The following is an 18,856-nucleotide window of genomic DNA, read 5'->3' on the forward strand; positions in this document are numbered from 1 at the left end:
ATTTCCCCGATGCAAAATGAGGAAAATATCTCCTTAATAAAGTTGTTAAATCTTTAATCAAATAATGGATATAAAACAGCCAGTGCCTCCAGCAGCCAGGCCAGATAAAGAGCCCACAGAGAGTAGCTTTGAAGGGTCAAGCAACTGTAAGCACCTGAAATTGCAGGCTTCTTATCAGAGGTGACTAATTGATTTTGCAAAAGGCAACAATAAATTCAAGGGCTCTAAACACTAAGACACTATCTTCTGTTCTGCTCCTCTGCTTCCTTATTATCAATTAAAATTATTATAAACTTTCTTGATGCTTTACATCAAATCCATGAAAAGATAGCTCTATAAACGCTCCATCCCAAGCTCATCACCACTATAGGCTTACTGAGAAAAGCACAAAGGTACAATTCAAACATACAGACTCACTGATTAGAATCAATTCACTCAGCCATAAAGTGTGAAAGAAGCACAATTTCTGTTGTCTTGTTCTTCTGGCATAAATTAATTATAGTTTATTCAAAGGAATTTTTAATGAAGGACCTAACAAAATTGTAGTCCTGGCCATGTTTTAAATAAAAGTATCAAGTACTCCATTCTACTTTCTGCTTTAGAAGGATTCTTCCACTACAGAGCACGTATGAAAGAAATTGAGGAAGATACAAAGAAATGGAAAAACATTCCACGCTCATGGAATAGAAGAACAAATACTGTTAAAATGTCTATGCTACCCAGAGTAATCTACACATTCAAGGCAATTCCTATCAAAATACCTTCAACTTTTTTCACAAAACTGGAACAAATAATCCTAAAATTTGTATGGAACCATAAAAGACCCTGAATAACCAGAGGAATATTGAAAAACAAAACCAAAGCTGGGAGCATCGCAATTCCAGACTTCAAGCTGTGTTACAAAGCTATAATCATCAAGACAATATGGTACTGGCACAAAAACAGACACATAGATCAATGGAACAGAATAGAGAACCCAGAAATGGACATTCAACTCTATGGTCAACTAATCTTCGACAAAGCAGTAATGAATATCCAATGGAAAAAAGAAAGTCTCTTCAACAATGGTGTTAGGAAAATTGGACAGCCACATGCAGAAGAATGAAACTGGACCATTTTCTTACACTATATACAAATAGACTCCAAATGGATGAAAGACCTAAATGTGAGACAAGAATCCAACAAAATCCTGGAGGAGAACACAGGCAACAACCTCTTCGACCTCGACTACAGCAACTTCTTGCAAGACAATAAAAATAAATTTAAAAAAGGGCTAGTATCCAAGATCTATAAAGAATTTATCAAATTCAACACCCAAAAAACAAATAATCCAGGGGGGCCTGGGTGGCTCAAATCTGCCTTTGGCTCAGGTCATGATCCTGGGGTCCTGGGATCGAGTCCCATGTCAGGCTTCCTGCTCGATGTGGAGTCTGCTTCTCCCTCTCCCTCTGCCTGTTGCTCCACCTGCTTGTATGCTCTTTCTCTCTCAAATAAATAAATAAATAAATAAAATCTTGCAAACAACAACAACAACAAATAACCCTGTCAAGAAATGGGCAGAAGACATGAACAGACATTTCTCCAAAGAAGACCTACAAATGGCCAACAGACACATGAAAAAATGCTCCACATCACTCAGCATCAAGGAAATACAATCAAAACCACAATGAGAGATCACCTCAGACCAGTCAGAATGGCTAAAATTAACAAGACAGGAAACAACAAATGTTGGTGAGGATGCAGAGAAAGGGGAACCCTCTTACACTGATGGTGGGAATTCAAGCTGGTGCAGCCACTCTGGAAAAGAGTACAGAGGTTAAAAATAGAGCTACCCTATGACCCAGCAATTACCCTATTAGGTATTGACCCCAAAGATACAAATGTGGTAATCTGAAGGGGCACCTGCACCCCAATGTTTATAGCAGCAATGTCCACAATAGCCAAATTGTGGAAAGAGCCCAGATGTCCACTGACAGAAGAATGGATAAAGAAGATGTGAGATAGATAGATAGATAGATAGATAGATGATATATATATCTCCACACACACATAGATATATAGATATATGCACATACATATATTTATGCACATATACACACACACACAATGAAATATTACTCAGCCATCAGAAAGGATGAAATCTCACCATTTACATTGATGTGGATGGAATTGGAGGGTATTATGCTGAGTGAAATAAGTCAATAAGAGAAAGACAATTATATGGTTTCACTCATGTGGAATGTGAGAAACAGCACAGAGGATCATAGGGGAAGGGAGGAGAAACTGGGAAGAAATCAGAGAGGGAGACGAACCATGAGAAACTCAGCTATAGAAAACAAACTGAGGGTTGCTGGGGGAATGGGGTAACTGGGTGATGGGCATTAAGGCGGGCATGTGATGTGATGAGCACTGGGTGTTATATGCAACTGATCAGTAACTGAACACTACATCTGCAGCTAATGTTGTACTATATGTTGGTTAATTGAATTTAAATTAAAAAAAGAAAGGGTTCTTCCAGAGTGGGTAGAAATGCTACTCCCAAAACTAATCCTCCTTTTTTGGATACAGAACAAAGTAGGTGAAGAGATGACATCCAGACACAAAGTCCTACACCCCAATGCATAATTTCTCTTCAGGGACCTGGAGTTCTGACTCTGTCAAAAGTATCCATATTTAGTGATGACCACCATAGCTCTCGGCTGCCTGGTTTTTACTCCATATAATTTCCTTTTTATATTCTCTTCAAATGTTTTGATAAGCATCTCTTAAGACTTTGCAAAGGAGGGAAATGACAAGTTGCAAACTAACCACGCTGGGCCTGGACCAAGCTAATGATTGGGGGTTTGGAAGACTAGAAGGCTGATCAAATAAATGCCTGCGGGTTCTGGCATGCAAGTTTTTGAGTCTGGCTTTTCAGAAACAGTGATGATACCAACTCACTCTTTCCTACTCAAGGATGTTATGCGCCATCAACTTCCAGTCTCTGATTTTTACAATGTTAATCATCTGTAACCAATAGATTTTTAATTCCAGCTGCAAAAATTCTAAAGATTTCTCTAACTGCTGTGCAAGCAACCAGCAAGTTCTTTTGTCTTTTTTTCTTCACAGATGCCAATGTTATCAATAAAGGTCGAACTCACCACCTTTATGAGAAAGGAAACATAGCACAGCATTTTCAGCCCTGAGAGAGCTTCATCCTGTGATTTAATTAATCCAGTTAGTGACCCTAGTACCTTTCCAGCTAATTTTAAACCTCTATCAGTGGGTGATTACCCCCATATAACTTTAATGAAGAGAGTCAAAATTTCAGAAATAAGCAAGAGTGCTCAAAAAGGGAATATGCAGTTATTCTAACCAATGTGAAAAGAGCCAATTCTAAGTTTTTAAACTCAGCAGGGGCTCTGGTACCTCCCACAGCTTCTGTGTTAGTGTTGTCACCAAACACACTGATAATCTAATAAGGTGGGCTTATTGCAGGTTCGATTCTACCCCACCATAATAAAGTGAATATCGCAATAAAGCAAGTCAAGTGAATTTTTTGGCTTCCCAGTGCATATAAAAGTTACATTTGCACTCTACCGTAGTCTATGAACTGTGCAATAGCAGTGTCTTTAAAAATGTACATACCTTAATTAAGAATTACTTTATTGTGAAAAAATGCTAACCATCATCTGAGTTTTCATGATTTGCAATCACTGATCACAGATCACCGCAGTATAATAATGCAAAAGTTTGAAATACTGTGTTAATTACTAAAATGTGACATGAAGACATGAAGTAAGCAAACGGCATTGGAAAAATGGTGCCAATAGACGTGCTCAATGCAAGGCTGCCACAAACTTTCAATTTGTAAAAAGGACCCCATCTGCAAAGTGTGATCAAGTGAAGGGCAATAAAACAAGTTACGCCTATCGTTACCGACAGAGTCACTCTTCATAGGGTCTTAGTATCAGCTCGATTCTCTTGTTCCTTCTCACATCGCAAGGCCCATACACCAGAGCAGTGATCCCTGCGGAGATGGTCAAACTGGGGACTCACAGATCTGGGACTACGCAAAGCCCTTCCGAAGGGCATAGGAATTCCTATAGGTTTTTGTTGTGGGTTTTTTTTTTTTTTCTTAAATTGAGGTACAGTTGACATATCATATTGGGTCAGGTATACAATGTAACATTTTGATATTTGTATATATTGCAAAATGATCACCAAGTCCAATTTGCGTCCACCACCATACATAATTGCAAATTTCTTTTTCTTGTGATGAGAACTTTCAAGATCCATCCTCCTAGATACTTGCAAATATGCAATACAGTATTATTAACTATAGTCACCATGCTGTGGTGAAATTTATGGCTAAATTGTGTCCCAGCTGTCCAACCTGCTTCACTGTGGCCCTTCTTTTGTTAACCTGATGTATAGGGGTCAGCCAACCGGTTTTGAGGTTTTTCCCAGAGAAAGTCATTCCATATGTAGCTGTGGATTTGGTGTGTTTCTGGGAGGAGGTGAGGTCAGGATCCCATGTTGCCACCTCGAACCAGAATTCCCCTATAATTCTGGGAAATCTATTTCCAGGCTCTCAAACTTACCCATATACTTTCCTGAAACAGATTTGCCTAATCACGCACCTGTGCTCACCAAGAGCCCCTTTCTCACTTTACTGAAAGTGAGCCGTGACCTGACTCCCCGCCTCCAGTGTCAAAATTGTCAGGGTACCAAAAAAAAAGGTGAGAGTAACTTCTTTCATGACCATTCTAAATGAAGATACACAATAAAAAGGGGCTGGTAGTAAAAATAAAAATGAAATGAAGTGGGAGTAATGATAATTTTATTTAATGACTTCACTTTGTCTATCCCCTATTATCAAAGAATTCATTATTCATGAGGGAGAATCTGTTGAGAGCAAGGCAAAAAGAGCATCTGTGGGAAATATTTGGTACCAAAAATGGTCCTTTTTTAATGTATTTAAATGTAAGCACTTCTTTTCAGCTATTCTCAATGCTCATCCCTAAGATATGTTATTAGCTGGGAAAAAAGAAAAGCAACTTCCATCAGCCAAAAAAAAAAAAAAAAAAGTACCTTCCACCAGCCAAAACAATATGAGTTAGTGCCATAGATCTTTTAAATGTTACTGGAATGTTTTCTGAGAGTTCTAATTTTTAAGGTACATTGGCTAAAATGCACAGATAAACTTCTGTACGGTTTCTTTTAGGATTTGGTTTGTGTTAGTATTAAATAAGGCAGTAAAACCTATTTTATTTAGTCATACCTTGAAATATTCTAATCCTTATCTTATGAAAAGTTTAATATTTCCACCCCTTACTAATAAAATATAAAATTATGTTAGCTGCCAGACTGATTCATTTTCAGCAGTTTATATAGTTTTCTCTTTTGTTTCATATGTAAGAACTTTGATCTTATCAAACTTTTTTTAGGCTCAAACTAAAACTATGGTGCTATTTGTGTTTATACCTGAACGTTAGTGAAATATACTTAAAAGCCAGGCATCAAAATATAACACACCACATATGCACATACATACATACTTACCCAAGAAATGCCATGACTTTGGTTATAATCTCTACTTTTTTGGTAACTCTTCATTTCACCTATACATTACACTACCTTGTTACAAATTAAGTAATGAGAAACTATGTATTGAATTATTTTGTTTATATATGTTAGTACAAAGAGGATAAATTATATCTATTAGATTAAAAATATTTAAATATGGATTCAACTGTATTATTCATCACTTTTATATGACGCATTCCATAATTTCTTTCTTCATAGTTTCTAGTATATAACTCAAAATCTACTTATTGGCATATTTATTTAGTTTAGAAATGAAGTCAGATTTGCAATTCTAGAAAATGATGAAGTAGGGCACAGGTCTCTATATTCTTCCTGCTAAGTACAGCTAAGAACTCTGAACATTATATAAAACGCAAGAAGACTCTGAAAGGTGGAGAGAAGAAGGCATTAAAGTGAAGGACCTTGGGACCTATGGAACAATGAGTTCCCTGGTTTTTCTGTTTGCCCTGTAGACCCTGGATTGGGCACTAAAGAAGTCAGAAACACCAACAGGCAGAGGAAAAAAAAATCTCTTTCTAACCAAAGATCAAAAAAGGGTTGCCTATCAAGATAAAAAATGTAGGCCACAACTGCCCTACTTCAACTCTATGGGAAAAAATGAGGCCATGTTCCCACTCCCACCAGCAAAGACCATATAGAGAGCCAGAGTTCCATCTCACCAGGCCATAACAAGGAGTGCTCTCCTATGACAACAGTGGTGTCAGAGAGGGCCAAGTATGGAGCCAGGATTTCACTACCACCAGTGGTAAGGAGAGCGCCTTCCTCCATGGTGTCAATGAAGTCCTCATGGGGAGTCTAAATGTCCACTCCTGCCCAACAGGGAGGCACTCTATCCCAGAGTTAATGGAACCTTGACATCTACCCCTCCTGAGAACAACTGAGTGATGTCCACCTTTCCCTACCAGTATGGTGNCAGAGATCTACTAAAACAGAACATTTAAATAAAATCCCAGGTCTCATTACACAACATTCAAAATGTTCAGGATAACCGGGGATGTACTGTATGGTGACTAACATAATATAATAAAAAATCATTATTAAAAAATAAAAAAAAAATGTTCAGGATATAATAAAAAATCACTAATCACACCAAGAACGGGAAAAAAAAAAATCTTACCTGAGTTAAGATAATCAATATACTTGAACACTGAGATAACACTGGTGGTAGAATTATCTGATAGAAACTCCAAAGCAGCCATGATAAAACTATTTGAGCAATTTTGAACATGATTTAAACAAATGGAAAAAAAAGAAGTAAGTCTCAGCAAAGAAATAGTAAACTCAGTAAAGAATTAAAAGATACGAAAGAGAGCCAAATGAAAATTTTAGAATTAAAAAATATAATAGCTGAAATAAAAGTCCCAATGAATGGGGTCAATAGAAGAATGGAGAGGACAGAGGAAAGAATCAGTGAACTGGAAAATAGAACAATAGAAATTATCCAATCTGAACAACAAACAGAAAGACTGCAAAAAAAAAAAAATTAACTGAACCTTAGGGATTTGTGCCTAAAACAATAGAGCTAACATTCATGTTGTCAGTCTCAGAACAAGACAAGAAAGGGAATAGTGCTGAAAAAGTATTCAAAGAATAAATGGCTAAAAATTTTGTAAGTTCGGCAAGAGATATAAATCTACACACCCGAAAAGCTGAGCAAACCGTAAACAGATTAAACCCAAAGACATTCATGCCAGACACAACATAATCAAACTTCTGAACGCAAAAGAAAAAATTTGAAAGCAGCAAGAAAGAAACATCTTACCTATTGGGGGGGGGTGTGGAATTCTAAGATTCTCATTGGAAAACATGGAGGCCAAAAGAAATAGTAAAATATTTTTCAAGTCCTGAAAGAGAAGAATTTTTAACCCCAAATCTTGTATGCAACAAAAGTATCCTTCAGGAATGAAATGAAAATTAAGACGTTCTGTGAAGGAGGAAGAATAAGAGAATTTGTTACCAGTAAGTCTACCCTAAAAGAACAGTAAAGGAACTTCCTGAAACAGAATGTAAATACTAAAAGAAAAAATTTTGGAACATTATTAAAGAAGAACAATGGAAAGCATAAAAATATGAGTAATACAATAAACTTCCCTGCCCTGAGTTTCTAAATCGTGTGTGGTGGTCAAACCAAAAATTATAATGTTCTCTGATATAGTTCTCAGGGTACATAGAGGAAATATTTAAGACAGTTATATTACAAATGGTGAAAGGCAAAGGGGCTTAAAGGGAAGTAAGGTTTCTACAATTCACTCAATCTGATCAAATGTCAATGGCAGGAAATTGTGATAAGTTATATATGTATAATGTAATACCTAGAGTAACCACTAAAAAAACCTCCCACACAAAGCTATGCACTCATAAGGATTACACATAAATCCTAATGGAATTCTAAAAAACATCAAGAAACCCATGGGGCGACAGGAGAAAAATAAGAAAAAGACACAAAAAACCAGAGGGATCAAACAAACAACAACAATAACAACAACAAATGACACATTTTAGCCCGAGATGTTAAGGATGGAAGTGGGAAGAAGGGTAACTTGTGGAAGATCTTTGTGCTGATAGAACAGTTCTGTATCTTGATTGTCATAGTGGTTACATAAATACATATATGTGATAAATGACCTGGACCTATACACACACATTGTACCAATATCAGGTTCCTGGTTTGACGTGTAAGATGCAACCATTGGGGGAAACTGGGTGAAGAGTACATGAAATCTCTACTGCTTTTGCAATTTTCTGTGAATATATAATTATCTCAAAACTAATTTTAGATTTAAAAAATGAAGTCAGACATCTTCTGAGTTGAAGTAAGTCTGATTTGGTTGATTGGTTTGACAATGTGCTATTGCTTTCTAAATAAGCTCTATGTTGATCATTAATGAACTAAATTTCCTACTCTAAGCTTTAAAGTAGAAAAACTAAGCCATATGACAGAAGTTTTTTATCAAACATATAATACTAGCAAAATGTAATAAAATTAACAATATCTTTATTTGCCCCATCCTTCCTGAGTGTGTATTGGATTTGGGTAAACAGAGTGCCTATAAATTTTTAAATAATAGGTACAATTGCCATTTGGTAGGTCTGATAGAGTATTTTTGGTATACTGTGCTCTCCTGAAATTGGAAACTCAAGTTCAGGAAGACAAGGGAAAATTGTAAGAATTTCCAAATTTAAAGAAGAGCTTTGGGGCGTCTGGGTGGCACAGCGGTTGGGCGTCTGCCTTCGGCTCAGGGCGTGATCCCAGCGTTCTGGGATCGAGCCCCACATCAGGCTCCTCTGCTATGAGCCTGCTTCTTCCTCTCCCACTCCCCCTGCTTGTGTTCCCTCTCTCGCTGGCTGTCTCTCTCTCTGTCAAATAAATAAATAAAAACTTAAAAAAAAAAAAAGAGCTTAATCATATATATTTAAACTGGATGATAGTGTGTATTAAATCATTATGATATTTGAATCCCATTGGATACATTTAAAATAGTGATGTAGGGCACCTAGGTGGCTCAGTCAGTTAAGCGTTTGCCTTTGGCTCAGGTCATGATCCTGGGATCAAGTCCCACATCAGGTTCCCTGCTCAATGGGGCGTCTGCTGCTCTGTCCACCCCTCCCTCCACTTTTGCTAGCTCTCTCTCTCTCAAAAATAAATTAAAAATTTTTTAAATTTTAAAATAGTGATGTAGCAGTTTCATATTTTTTTTTTAAAGATTTTATTTATTTGACAGAGAGAGAGACAGTGAAAGAGGGAACACAAGCAAGGGGCATGTGAGATGGAGAAGCAGGCTTCCCGCTGAACAGGGAGCCTGACGCGGGGCTCGATCCCAGGACCCTGGGATCATGACCTGAGCCGAAGGCAGACGCTTAAAGACTGATCCACCCAGGTGCCATTCTGTTTCATATTTCAATGTGAGTATTTATAAAGTACCAAAAATTGCATCCTTTGCAGTTACTTAAACTTATGATGAAAAATCTTTGAGATCAATTTGAAAATGTGTGGGAGGTCAATTAAGCAAAAAATGCTTGAAGACCATATACATAAGCCCAGTATCTATCAGAATTGCCTTCTTCACCAGACCACTCTTGGCGCTGACCATCTATCACCCCAAATGACTATGTAGCCTTTCACATTGGACTTCTAGGATTCAACCTCTCTCCTATTTTCCCTTCTGTCATACTCACTACTGGACCCTTCCTAGAGCAAGTCTTGGAGTCAGGTACTCTGGATGTGGAGACAAAAGACTTTCATTGTCATCTAAACAAAGAGTAAATGGGGGGGCACCTGGGTGGTTCAGTTGGTTGAGTGCCCACCTCTTGATTTCAGCTCAGGTCATGATCTCTGGGCCGTGACATGGAGCCCGCCCCCCCCCCCCAACCCACAGGCACCAGGGTCCAGCTCAGCAGAAGTCTGCTTCTCTCCCTTTTCCTCTCCCTTTGCCTCTCTACCCACTCACACTTGCTTGTGAGTGTGCTCTCTCTCTCTCAAATAAATAAATCTTTAAAAAAAAAAAAAAGGTAAATGGAGGGGTCAGTCAAGGAGGTTTTGTGCCTGGAGCACATTTGACCCAGGACTAGTTCTGACTCATTTGATCTTTTTAATGGTGACTTTTTCAGCTCTTGATCTCCTTTACAAATTTTGCTTAAGAAATAGTTATAAAAAATCTATACACCAGACATGGTACTTCATGCAGGAAGATTATACACACACACACACACACACACACACACACTCACACACACTCACACACTCACACATCACTTGGCTTTCAAGGACATTACAACTAATAGATTTCAATAGATTTCAAACAAATAAATGAAGTACTGAAGGAAAGGTGCAGTAATAGAATATACAGAAACACTATATTTTATCAAATCTTAGATACCATGGATTATAAAATGTACCATTACTTCATGTACCATTAAGGAAAACAGCTACCACTCAAATTATGACACAACACTTTCTTATCTCTTAGAATCTTTATTTTATACTTACTGAAAGGACTTTTAAAAATTATTTAGATATAGAGCTTTATCATATTGCATATACATTAAAAGGAAAATATAAGTGAAATAAATTAGGATGTTCCTGAATCTTCTTCCAGTTCAGTTTATCTTTTTAATATTGCATTTTGAATCAGATTTTTTAATGTCTGTGTCCTTCAACATGGTATTAGATTTTCTTTCAAGCTGCTGATACTCTCTCTGCAAGTATCTGCAGGTTTTGATGTTGACCCTTTTTAGACCTTAAAGAGAAATTGTCAGAAAAGATTTCAAACAATTAAGACTCATGATCTCATGAAATTTGGACTGAGCTCTATCTAGATTTGGATGAGAGTTCACGAGATTTGAACTAAGATCTCACTAGGTTGGCTATGAATCTCAGGAGATGTGTGAGAGATCTCATGAGAACTGGAAAAGATATGACAAAATTTGGACTACGTTCTATCAGGATTTGGAATGAGATCTCATAATATTTGGATAGAAATTGCACAAGATGTGTGTGAGATCTCAAGATGTGCACTGAGCTCTGGAGAGATTTGGATAAGATCTCAGGAAATTCAGACTGCATTCTAATGAGATTTGTACTGAGAGCTCATGGGATGTGAGGAGAAATCTCGCAAGATGTGCTTGAGATCTCACCAGATTAGGACTGAGATCGGGAGAGATTTGGATGAGATCACTTGCTACTGGCCTGCGTTCTCAAGAAGTTTAGAGCAGCAATGTCCACAATAGCCAAATATAGAAAGAGCCCAGATGTCCACCACCAGATGAACAGATAAAGAAGAGGTAATATACACACACACACACACACACACACACAATGGAATACTACTCAGACATCAAAAAAATGAAATCTTGCTATTTGCAATGACATGGATGGAACTAGAGGGAATTATGCTAAGCAAAATAAGTCAATCAGAGAAAGACAATTATCATATAATCTCACTTACATTTGAAATTTAAGAAACAAAACAGAGGATCAGAGGGAAAGAGAGGAAAAAATAAAACAACAAAATCAGAGAGATAGACAAACCATAACTCTTAATCATAGGAAACAAACTGAGGGTAGCTGGAGGGGAGGAGGGTGGGGGATGGGGTAACTGGGTGATGGACATTAAGAAGGCCACATGATGTAATGAGCACTGGGTATTATATAAGGCGATGAATCACTGACCTCTACCTCTGAAACTAATAATACATTGTATGTTAATTAATTGAATTTAAATTAAAAAATTTAAAAAGAAAAGCAGGAAAGCTAAACAGAAAAAAAAATTAAAAATTAAAAAAAAATAAGAATAGATTAATGGACTCAGCAACATCATCAAGCATAATAACATTCACATTATTGGGATCCCACAAGGAAAAGAGAAAAGGGAGCAGAAAATTTATTTGAAGAAATAACTGAAAATTTTCGTATTTGGGCAAAGAAACAGACATCCAGGTCCAGGCAGCACAGAGAACCCCCAACAAAATCAGCTCAGGGATTGATCCACACTACACTACATAATAATTAAAATGGCAAAAAAGTAGTGATAAAGAGAGAATTTTAGAAGCAGCAAGAAAAAACAAAACAGTTATATACAAGGGAAACCGCATAAGGCTCTCAGCTGATTTTTCAACAGAAACACAGTCCAGAAGGAAGTGGCAGGATATATTCAAAGTGCTGAAAGCAAAAAGCCTGCAACCAAGAATACTCTATCCAACAAAATTATCATTCGAGATAGAAAGAGAGATGAAGAGTTCCCCAGACAAACAAATGTTAAAGGAGTTCATCATTACTAAACCTGCCTTCCAAAAAAGTTTAAGGAAATTCTTTAAGTGCAAAGAATGGCTACAATCAGGAATAAGAAAATTATGAAAGGGAAAAGCTTCACAGATAAATACAAACATAATAAAACTAGTAGATTAATCACTTATAACACCAGTACAGAGGTTAAAGCAGTAAAATAAATTCTATCTATAAAAATCAGCCTAAGGGTTTTACAAAATAAAAGGATGTAAAGTATGAGATCATATACATAAAAATTGGAGTAAAAATTTAGTGCTTTTAGAAAGAGTTCAAACTTAAGCATCAACTTAATATAGACTGCTATATGTATAAAGTGTTATATATGAAACTAATGGTAACCACAAATCAAAAACCTGTAATTGATACACAAAAAATAGAGAGGAATCTAAGCATAACACTAATGAAAGCTATCAAACCACAAAAGAAAACAAGAGAAGAAAGTAACAGAGAAGAACTACAAAAAGAACCACACAACAAGTAACAGATGGCAATGAGAAATACTTATCAATAATTACTTTGAATGTAAATAGACTAAATGTTCCAATCAAAAGTCATAGAGTGACTAAATGAATAAAAAATAAGACCTGTCTAAATGCTGCCTAAAAGAGGTTCATTTCAGACCCAAAGACACATGAACACATGCAGATTGAAAATGAAGGGATGGAAAAACATTTATAGTGCAAATGTTAGCAAAAAGAAAGCTGAGGTAGCAATACCTATATCAAACAAACTAGACTTTAAAACAAAGACTATAACAAGAGACAAAGAAGAGTACCACATAATGATAAGCAATAATCTTACAAGAGAATATAGCAATTGTAAATATTTATGCACCCCACATGGGAGCACCTAAATATGTAAAGCAACTATTACCAGATAAAGGAAGTAATTGATAATAATACCAATAATAGTAGGGGACTTTAATATCCCACTCACATCAGTGAATACATCATCCAGACAGAAAATCAACAACAAAATAGTGGCTTTGAATGACACATTGGATCAATAGACCGAACACATATATTTAAAACATCCCATCCAAAAATAGAGGAATTCACGTTCTCTTCAAATGCACATGGAACATTCTCCAGAACAGATCACATATCAGGCCACAAAACAAGTTTCAATAAACTCAAAATGATTGAAATAATTAAACATCTTTTAAGACCATAACAGTGTGAAACTAGAAATCAATCACAAGAAAAATTCTGGAAAGAACACAAATACAGGGGCGCCTGGGTGGCACAGTGGTTAAGAGTCTGCCTTCGGCTCAGGGCGTGATCCCGGTGTTATGGGATCGAGCCCCACATCTGGCTCCTCCGCTATGAGCCTGCTTCTTCCTCTCCCACTCCCCCTGCTTGTGTTCCCTCTCTCGCTGGCTGTCTCTATCTCTGTCGAATAAATAAATAAAATCTTTAAAAAAAAAAACACAAACACATGCAGGCTAGTCAATATGCTATTAAACATTGAATGGGTCAACCAAGAAATCAAAGAGGAAATAAAAAAAATAAATGATGCAAATGAAAAAAAAAAATAATCCAAAATCTTTAGGATGAAGCAAAAGCAGTTCTAAGAGGAAAGGCAATAGCAATGCAGGTCTACCTTAAGAAGCAAGAAAAATCTTAAATAAACAATCTAATGTTCTACCTAAAGGAGCTAGAAAAAGAAGAACAAAGCCCAAAGCTAGTAGAACAAAGGAATTAATAAAGATTAGAGCAGAAAAAAATGAAATAGAGGCTTTAACAAGAGAAAAGATCAATCTAACCAGGAGCTGGTTCTTTGAAAAGATCAACAAAATTGATGAAACTTTAGCCAGACACATAAAAAAGAGACAGAGGACTCAAATAAATAAAATCAGAAATGAAGGAGGAGAAATAACAACTGACACCATAGAAATAAAAAGAATTATAAGAGACTTATGAAAAATTATATGCCAACAAATTAAACCACCAGATAAATAATAATAGATAAATTCCTATAAATATATAGCCTTCCAAGACTGGATGACAAAGAAATAGAAAATTTGAACAGGCTGATTACTAACAATGACATTGAATCAGTAATCAAAAATCTCCCAAAAAACAAAAGTCCAGGACCAGGGCACCTGGGTGGCTCAGTCAGTTAAGCATATAACTCTTGATTTCAGCACAGATGATGATCTCTGGGTCATGAGATCGAACCCCAGGTCAGGCTCTACATTCAGCACAGAGTCTGCTTGAGAGTCTCCCTCCCTCTGCCCCTCCTCCTGATTGTGCTCTCTAAATAAATAAATAAATAAATAAATAAATAAATAAATAAAATCTTAAAAAAAAAAACCTAGAGATTTTCCTCCAAGATCATGAACAAGACAAGGATGCCCACTCTTGCCACTTTTTAACATAGTACTAAAAGTCTCAGCCACAACAATCAGATAAGAAAAAGAAATAAAAGGCATCCAAATTGATAAGAAGTAAAATTGTTACTACTTGCACATGGCATGATACTATATATAGAAAACTCTAAAAACTGCACCAAAAAACTAGTAGAACTGATAAATGAATTCAGTAAAGTTGTAGGATACAACATTAATACACAGAAATATGTTGCATTTCTATATACTAATAACAAAGTAACAAGAGGGAAATTAAGAAAACAATCTCATTTACAATTGCACCAAAAAGAGTGAAGTACCTACAGACAAACTTAACCAAGGGTGTGAAAGATCTGTACTCTGAAAACTATAAAATACTGATGAGAGAAATTGAAGATGATACAAATGGAACAATATTCCATGCTCATGGATTGGAAGAGCTCGTATTGTTAAAATGTCCATACTATCTAAAGCAATTTATAGATTTAATATAATCCCTAATAAAATACCACCAACATTTTTCATAGAAATAGAAAAACTAATCCTAAAATTTGTATGCAACCACAAAAGACTCCAAATAGCTAAAGAAATCTTGAGAAAAAAGAACAGAGCAGGAGGTATTATAATCCCAGATTTCAAGATACCCTACAAAGGTATAGTAATCAAAACAGTATGCTTCTGCTACACAAATGGACAGATCAATGGAACAGAATAGAGTGCAGAAATAGACCCACAGTTTTAGGGTCAATTAATCTATGGTAAAGGAGGCAAGAATATCCAATGGGGAAAAGAGAGTCTCTTCAACAAATGATTTTGGGAAACTGGACCACTTTCTTACACCATACACAAAGGTAAAGTCAGAATGGATTTAAAAGCCTAAATGTGAGACCTAAAATCATAAAATTCCTAGAAGGCGACACAGGCAGTAATTTCTTTGATATAGGTCATAAAAACATTTTTCTAGATATGTCTCCTCTGGCAAAGGAAACAAAGGCAAAATTAAACTATTAAGACTACACCAAAATCAAAAGCTTTGACACAGCAAAGGAAAACATCAACAAAACAAAAAGTCAACCTATTAAATGGGAAAAGATATTTGCAAATGATATATTCAGTAAGGGGTTAACACCCAAAATATATGAAGAACTTATAACAACTCAACACACACAAAAAAACCCTAATAATCTTATTTAAAAAATGAGCAGAAGACCCAAATAGACATTTTTCCAAAGAATACATACAGATGGCCAACAGATGCATAAAAACATGTTCAGTGTCAGTAATCATCAGGGAAATGTGAATCAAAACCACCATGAAATATCACCTCAAACAAATAAGAATACTATTAAAAAGACAAGAAATAGCAAATGTTGGCAAAGATGTGGAGAAAAAGGGAACACTTGTGCGCTGTTGGTGGGAATGCAAACTGATGCAGCCACTGTGGAAAACAGTACGGAGGTTCCTTAAAAAATTAAAAATAGAATTATACCATAGTATCCAGTAATTCAACTACTGGGTATTTACCCAAAGAAAAAACACTAACTTGAAAGATATATGCAGTCATAGGTTCATGGCAGAATTACTTATAAGAGCCAAGATATGGAAATATTCCAAGTGTCCATCAAAAGATGAATGGATAAAGAAGAGATGGCATGTGTGGAGATAAATAGATATAGATATACATATAGATGATATATAGATATAACTTAACCATAAAAAAGAATGAAATCATGCCATTTGCAACAACATGGATGGACTAAGAGGGCATAATGCTAAGTGAAATAAGTCAGAGAAAGATAAATACCATATGATTTCACTCATATATGGAAGTTAAGAAAGTAAACAAATGAACAAAGGGAAAAAAAAAAGCACTGAAGTATGGAGAACAAACTGGTGGTTGCCAGAGGGAAGGTGGTAGGAAGGGAATGGGTGAACTAGATAAAGGGGACTGAAAGTACACTTATCTTGATGAGTACTGATAAATGTATAGAACAGCTGAATCCTTATATTGTACACCTGAAACTAATATAACACTGTGTTAATTATATTTGAATTAAAAAAATAAGCTTAGACTTTGGTGGTCAGACTCTATGAATAACTAAAATTTTAAAGTAGATATAGCAGAAAATAACTAAAATTTTAAATCAACTTTTACATTGATTAAAAAGAAAACACTCCAGTCCCCAGGGGCTACACAGGAGGGAGGCCGAGGGAGCAGATGAGATCATTAAGGCTCAGGCCCCCTGGCCTGGTCATCATACAATCTTCAGGAAGATCATTTGCAAGGAAATCCCCACCAAAATCATTTTTGAAGACAACCAGTGCCTTGCCCTCCATGACATTTCCCCTCAAGCACCAACACATTTTCTGGTGATACCCAAGAAACATATATCCCAGATTTCTGTAGCAGAAGGTGATGATGAAAATCTTCTTGGCATTTAATCATTGTTGGCATGAAATGTGCTGCTGATCAGGCCTGAAGAAGGGCTATCGAATGGCAGAGAATGAAGTTTCAGGTGGGGGACTGTGTCCGTCATGTTCGGCTCCATGTTCTTGAAGGTGGGCAGATGAGTGAGTTGGCTTCCTGGTTATGCATGTTCTAGGGATAATTTTCCCTTCTCTAGACAATGATCAATATTTGCCAGTTCCAATATGTTACACAGTATACTTATTTTTGCCTATGTATGGAGAGATTGAGGAAATAATTTTAATAACCCAGACATAATAAAAGACAACATTGCATGGCTAAATAACGACTCCAATTGCCCAGTAGAGGAGAAGTTTAAGTGGTAGATTGCTAGAGAGTAAGGAAAACAGGAAAGAAAGCTTCTGGCGGCAACAGACCAAAGATGATGCTTGGATGCTAAGACAACAGCATGCCTCCCAGCAGTCCTACACAAAACCAAACCAGTGTCTACAACATCCACATCCATGATGCCATGAGAGCCAAGCTCCAGTGCAGTTCTGAGAAGATGGAAATTGTAGAGAGAATCTGGTGCTGGAGTGAATCTCCAGTGGTGGTCCTTTGCCTTCAACCTGTCACATCCCAACTAGGTCTATCTGAAGCTCACGCCCCCAATTCCACCCAAGCAGTATTGAGCCTCTACAACCAAAGAGCTTAATAGGTACTCTCTAGTGGAGGCTAACAGTAGGAACTCAGTAACGCTTTTGTTCTTCAGAAAATATAGTAGGGATTCAATAAACATTTGCTGACAGGAAGAGACAGAGGACAGAGGAGGAGAAGCCATGGCGGGAGGGTGGGAGGAAAAGAGAGAAAGAACTTTAAAAAAAAAATCACTTCAAATAAGAAATGTTTTTGTACTTTGAAAGTTTAAAGGGTTTTAACAGACAATCCAATAAGACATCTGAAGTTTCTTCTGACAGGGTGAAGTTCTGGTAAATTTCTTCATGCTTCCTCCTGTATTTTTACCCATTTCTATTCACTCACATGAATATTAGATTGTTATTCCATTCTCTCCTCTGCTTCCAAAACTTCAATTTTATATAAGTTAGACCTTTTTATATCATTCCATATGTCCCTGAGGCTCCATTCAGTTTTTTCATCTTTTCTATTATTCAGATTAGGTAATTTTTATTAATCTGTCTTCAAACTCACTGATTTCCCTCTATTATCCATATTCTGCTATTAAGTTCATTCAGTATTTTTTTAAATTTCAGATATTGCATTTTTCAATTCTAGAATACATAAATGATTCTTATGTCAGCGAGATTTCCTGTATTTCCATTCATTGCAAATGTTTTTTTTTTTTTTAAGATTTTATTTATTTGACAGCGAGACACAGTGAGGGAGGGAACACCAGCAAGGGGAGTGGGAGAGGGAGAAGCAGGCTTCCCGCTCAGCAGGGAGCCCGATGCGGGGCTTGATCCCAGGACCCTGGGATGACACCTTGAGCTGAAGGCAGATGCTTAATGACCAAGCCACCCAGGTGCCCCTTCTTTATGTTCTTAAGCATGGTTAAATAGTTGCTTTAAAATCTTTGCTAATTCTAACATCTTGTTCACCTCAGAGTTTGTCTTTTCTTGAGAATGGGTCATATTTCCCTGATTCTCTGAATTTCAAGTTATTTGGGATTGTATCCTCAATATTATGTTTTAGACACCGAATTCTTTTG

General features: G+C 36.5%; 1 pseudogene; it reads left to right on the forward strand.

The window, feature by feature from the left end:
• The window catches only part of LOC103677667, a 110,205-nt pseudogene extending 92,423 nt beyond the window's left edge, over window positions 1-17,782 (forward strand).
• The last annotated feature ends 1,074 nt before the right edge of the window (window positions 17,783-18,856 follow it).

This window comes from Ursus maritimus, unplaced genomic scaffold (genome assembly GCF_017311325.1).
Source record: "Ursus maritimus isolate PB19 unplaced genomic scaffold, ASM1731132v1 scaffold_10, whole genome shotgun sequence".
Taxonomy (NCBI): Eukaryota; Metazoa; Chordata; class Mammalia; order Carnivora; family Ursidae; genus Ursus; species Ursus maritimus.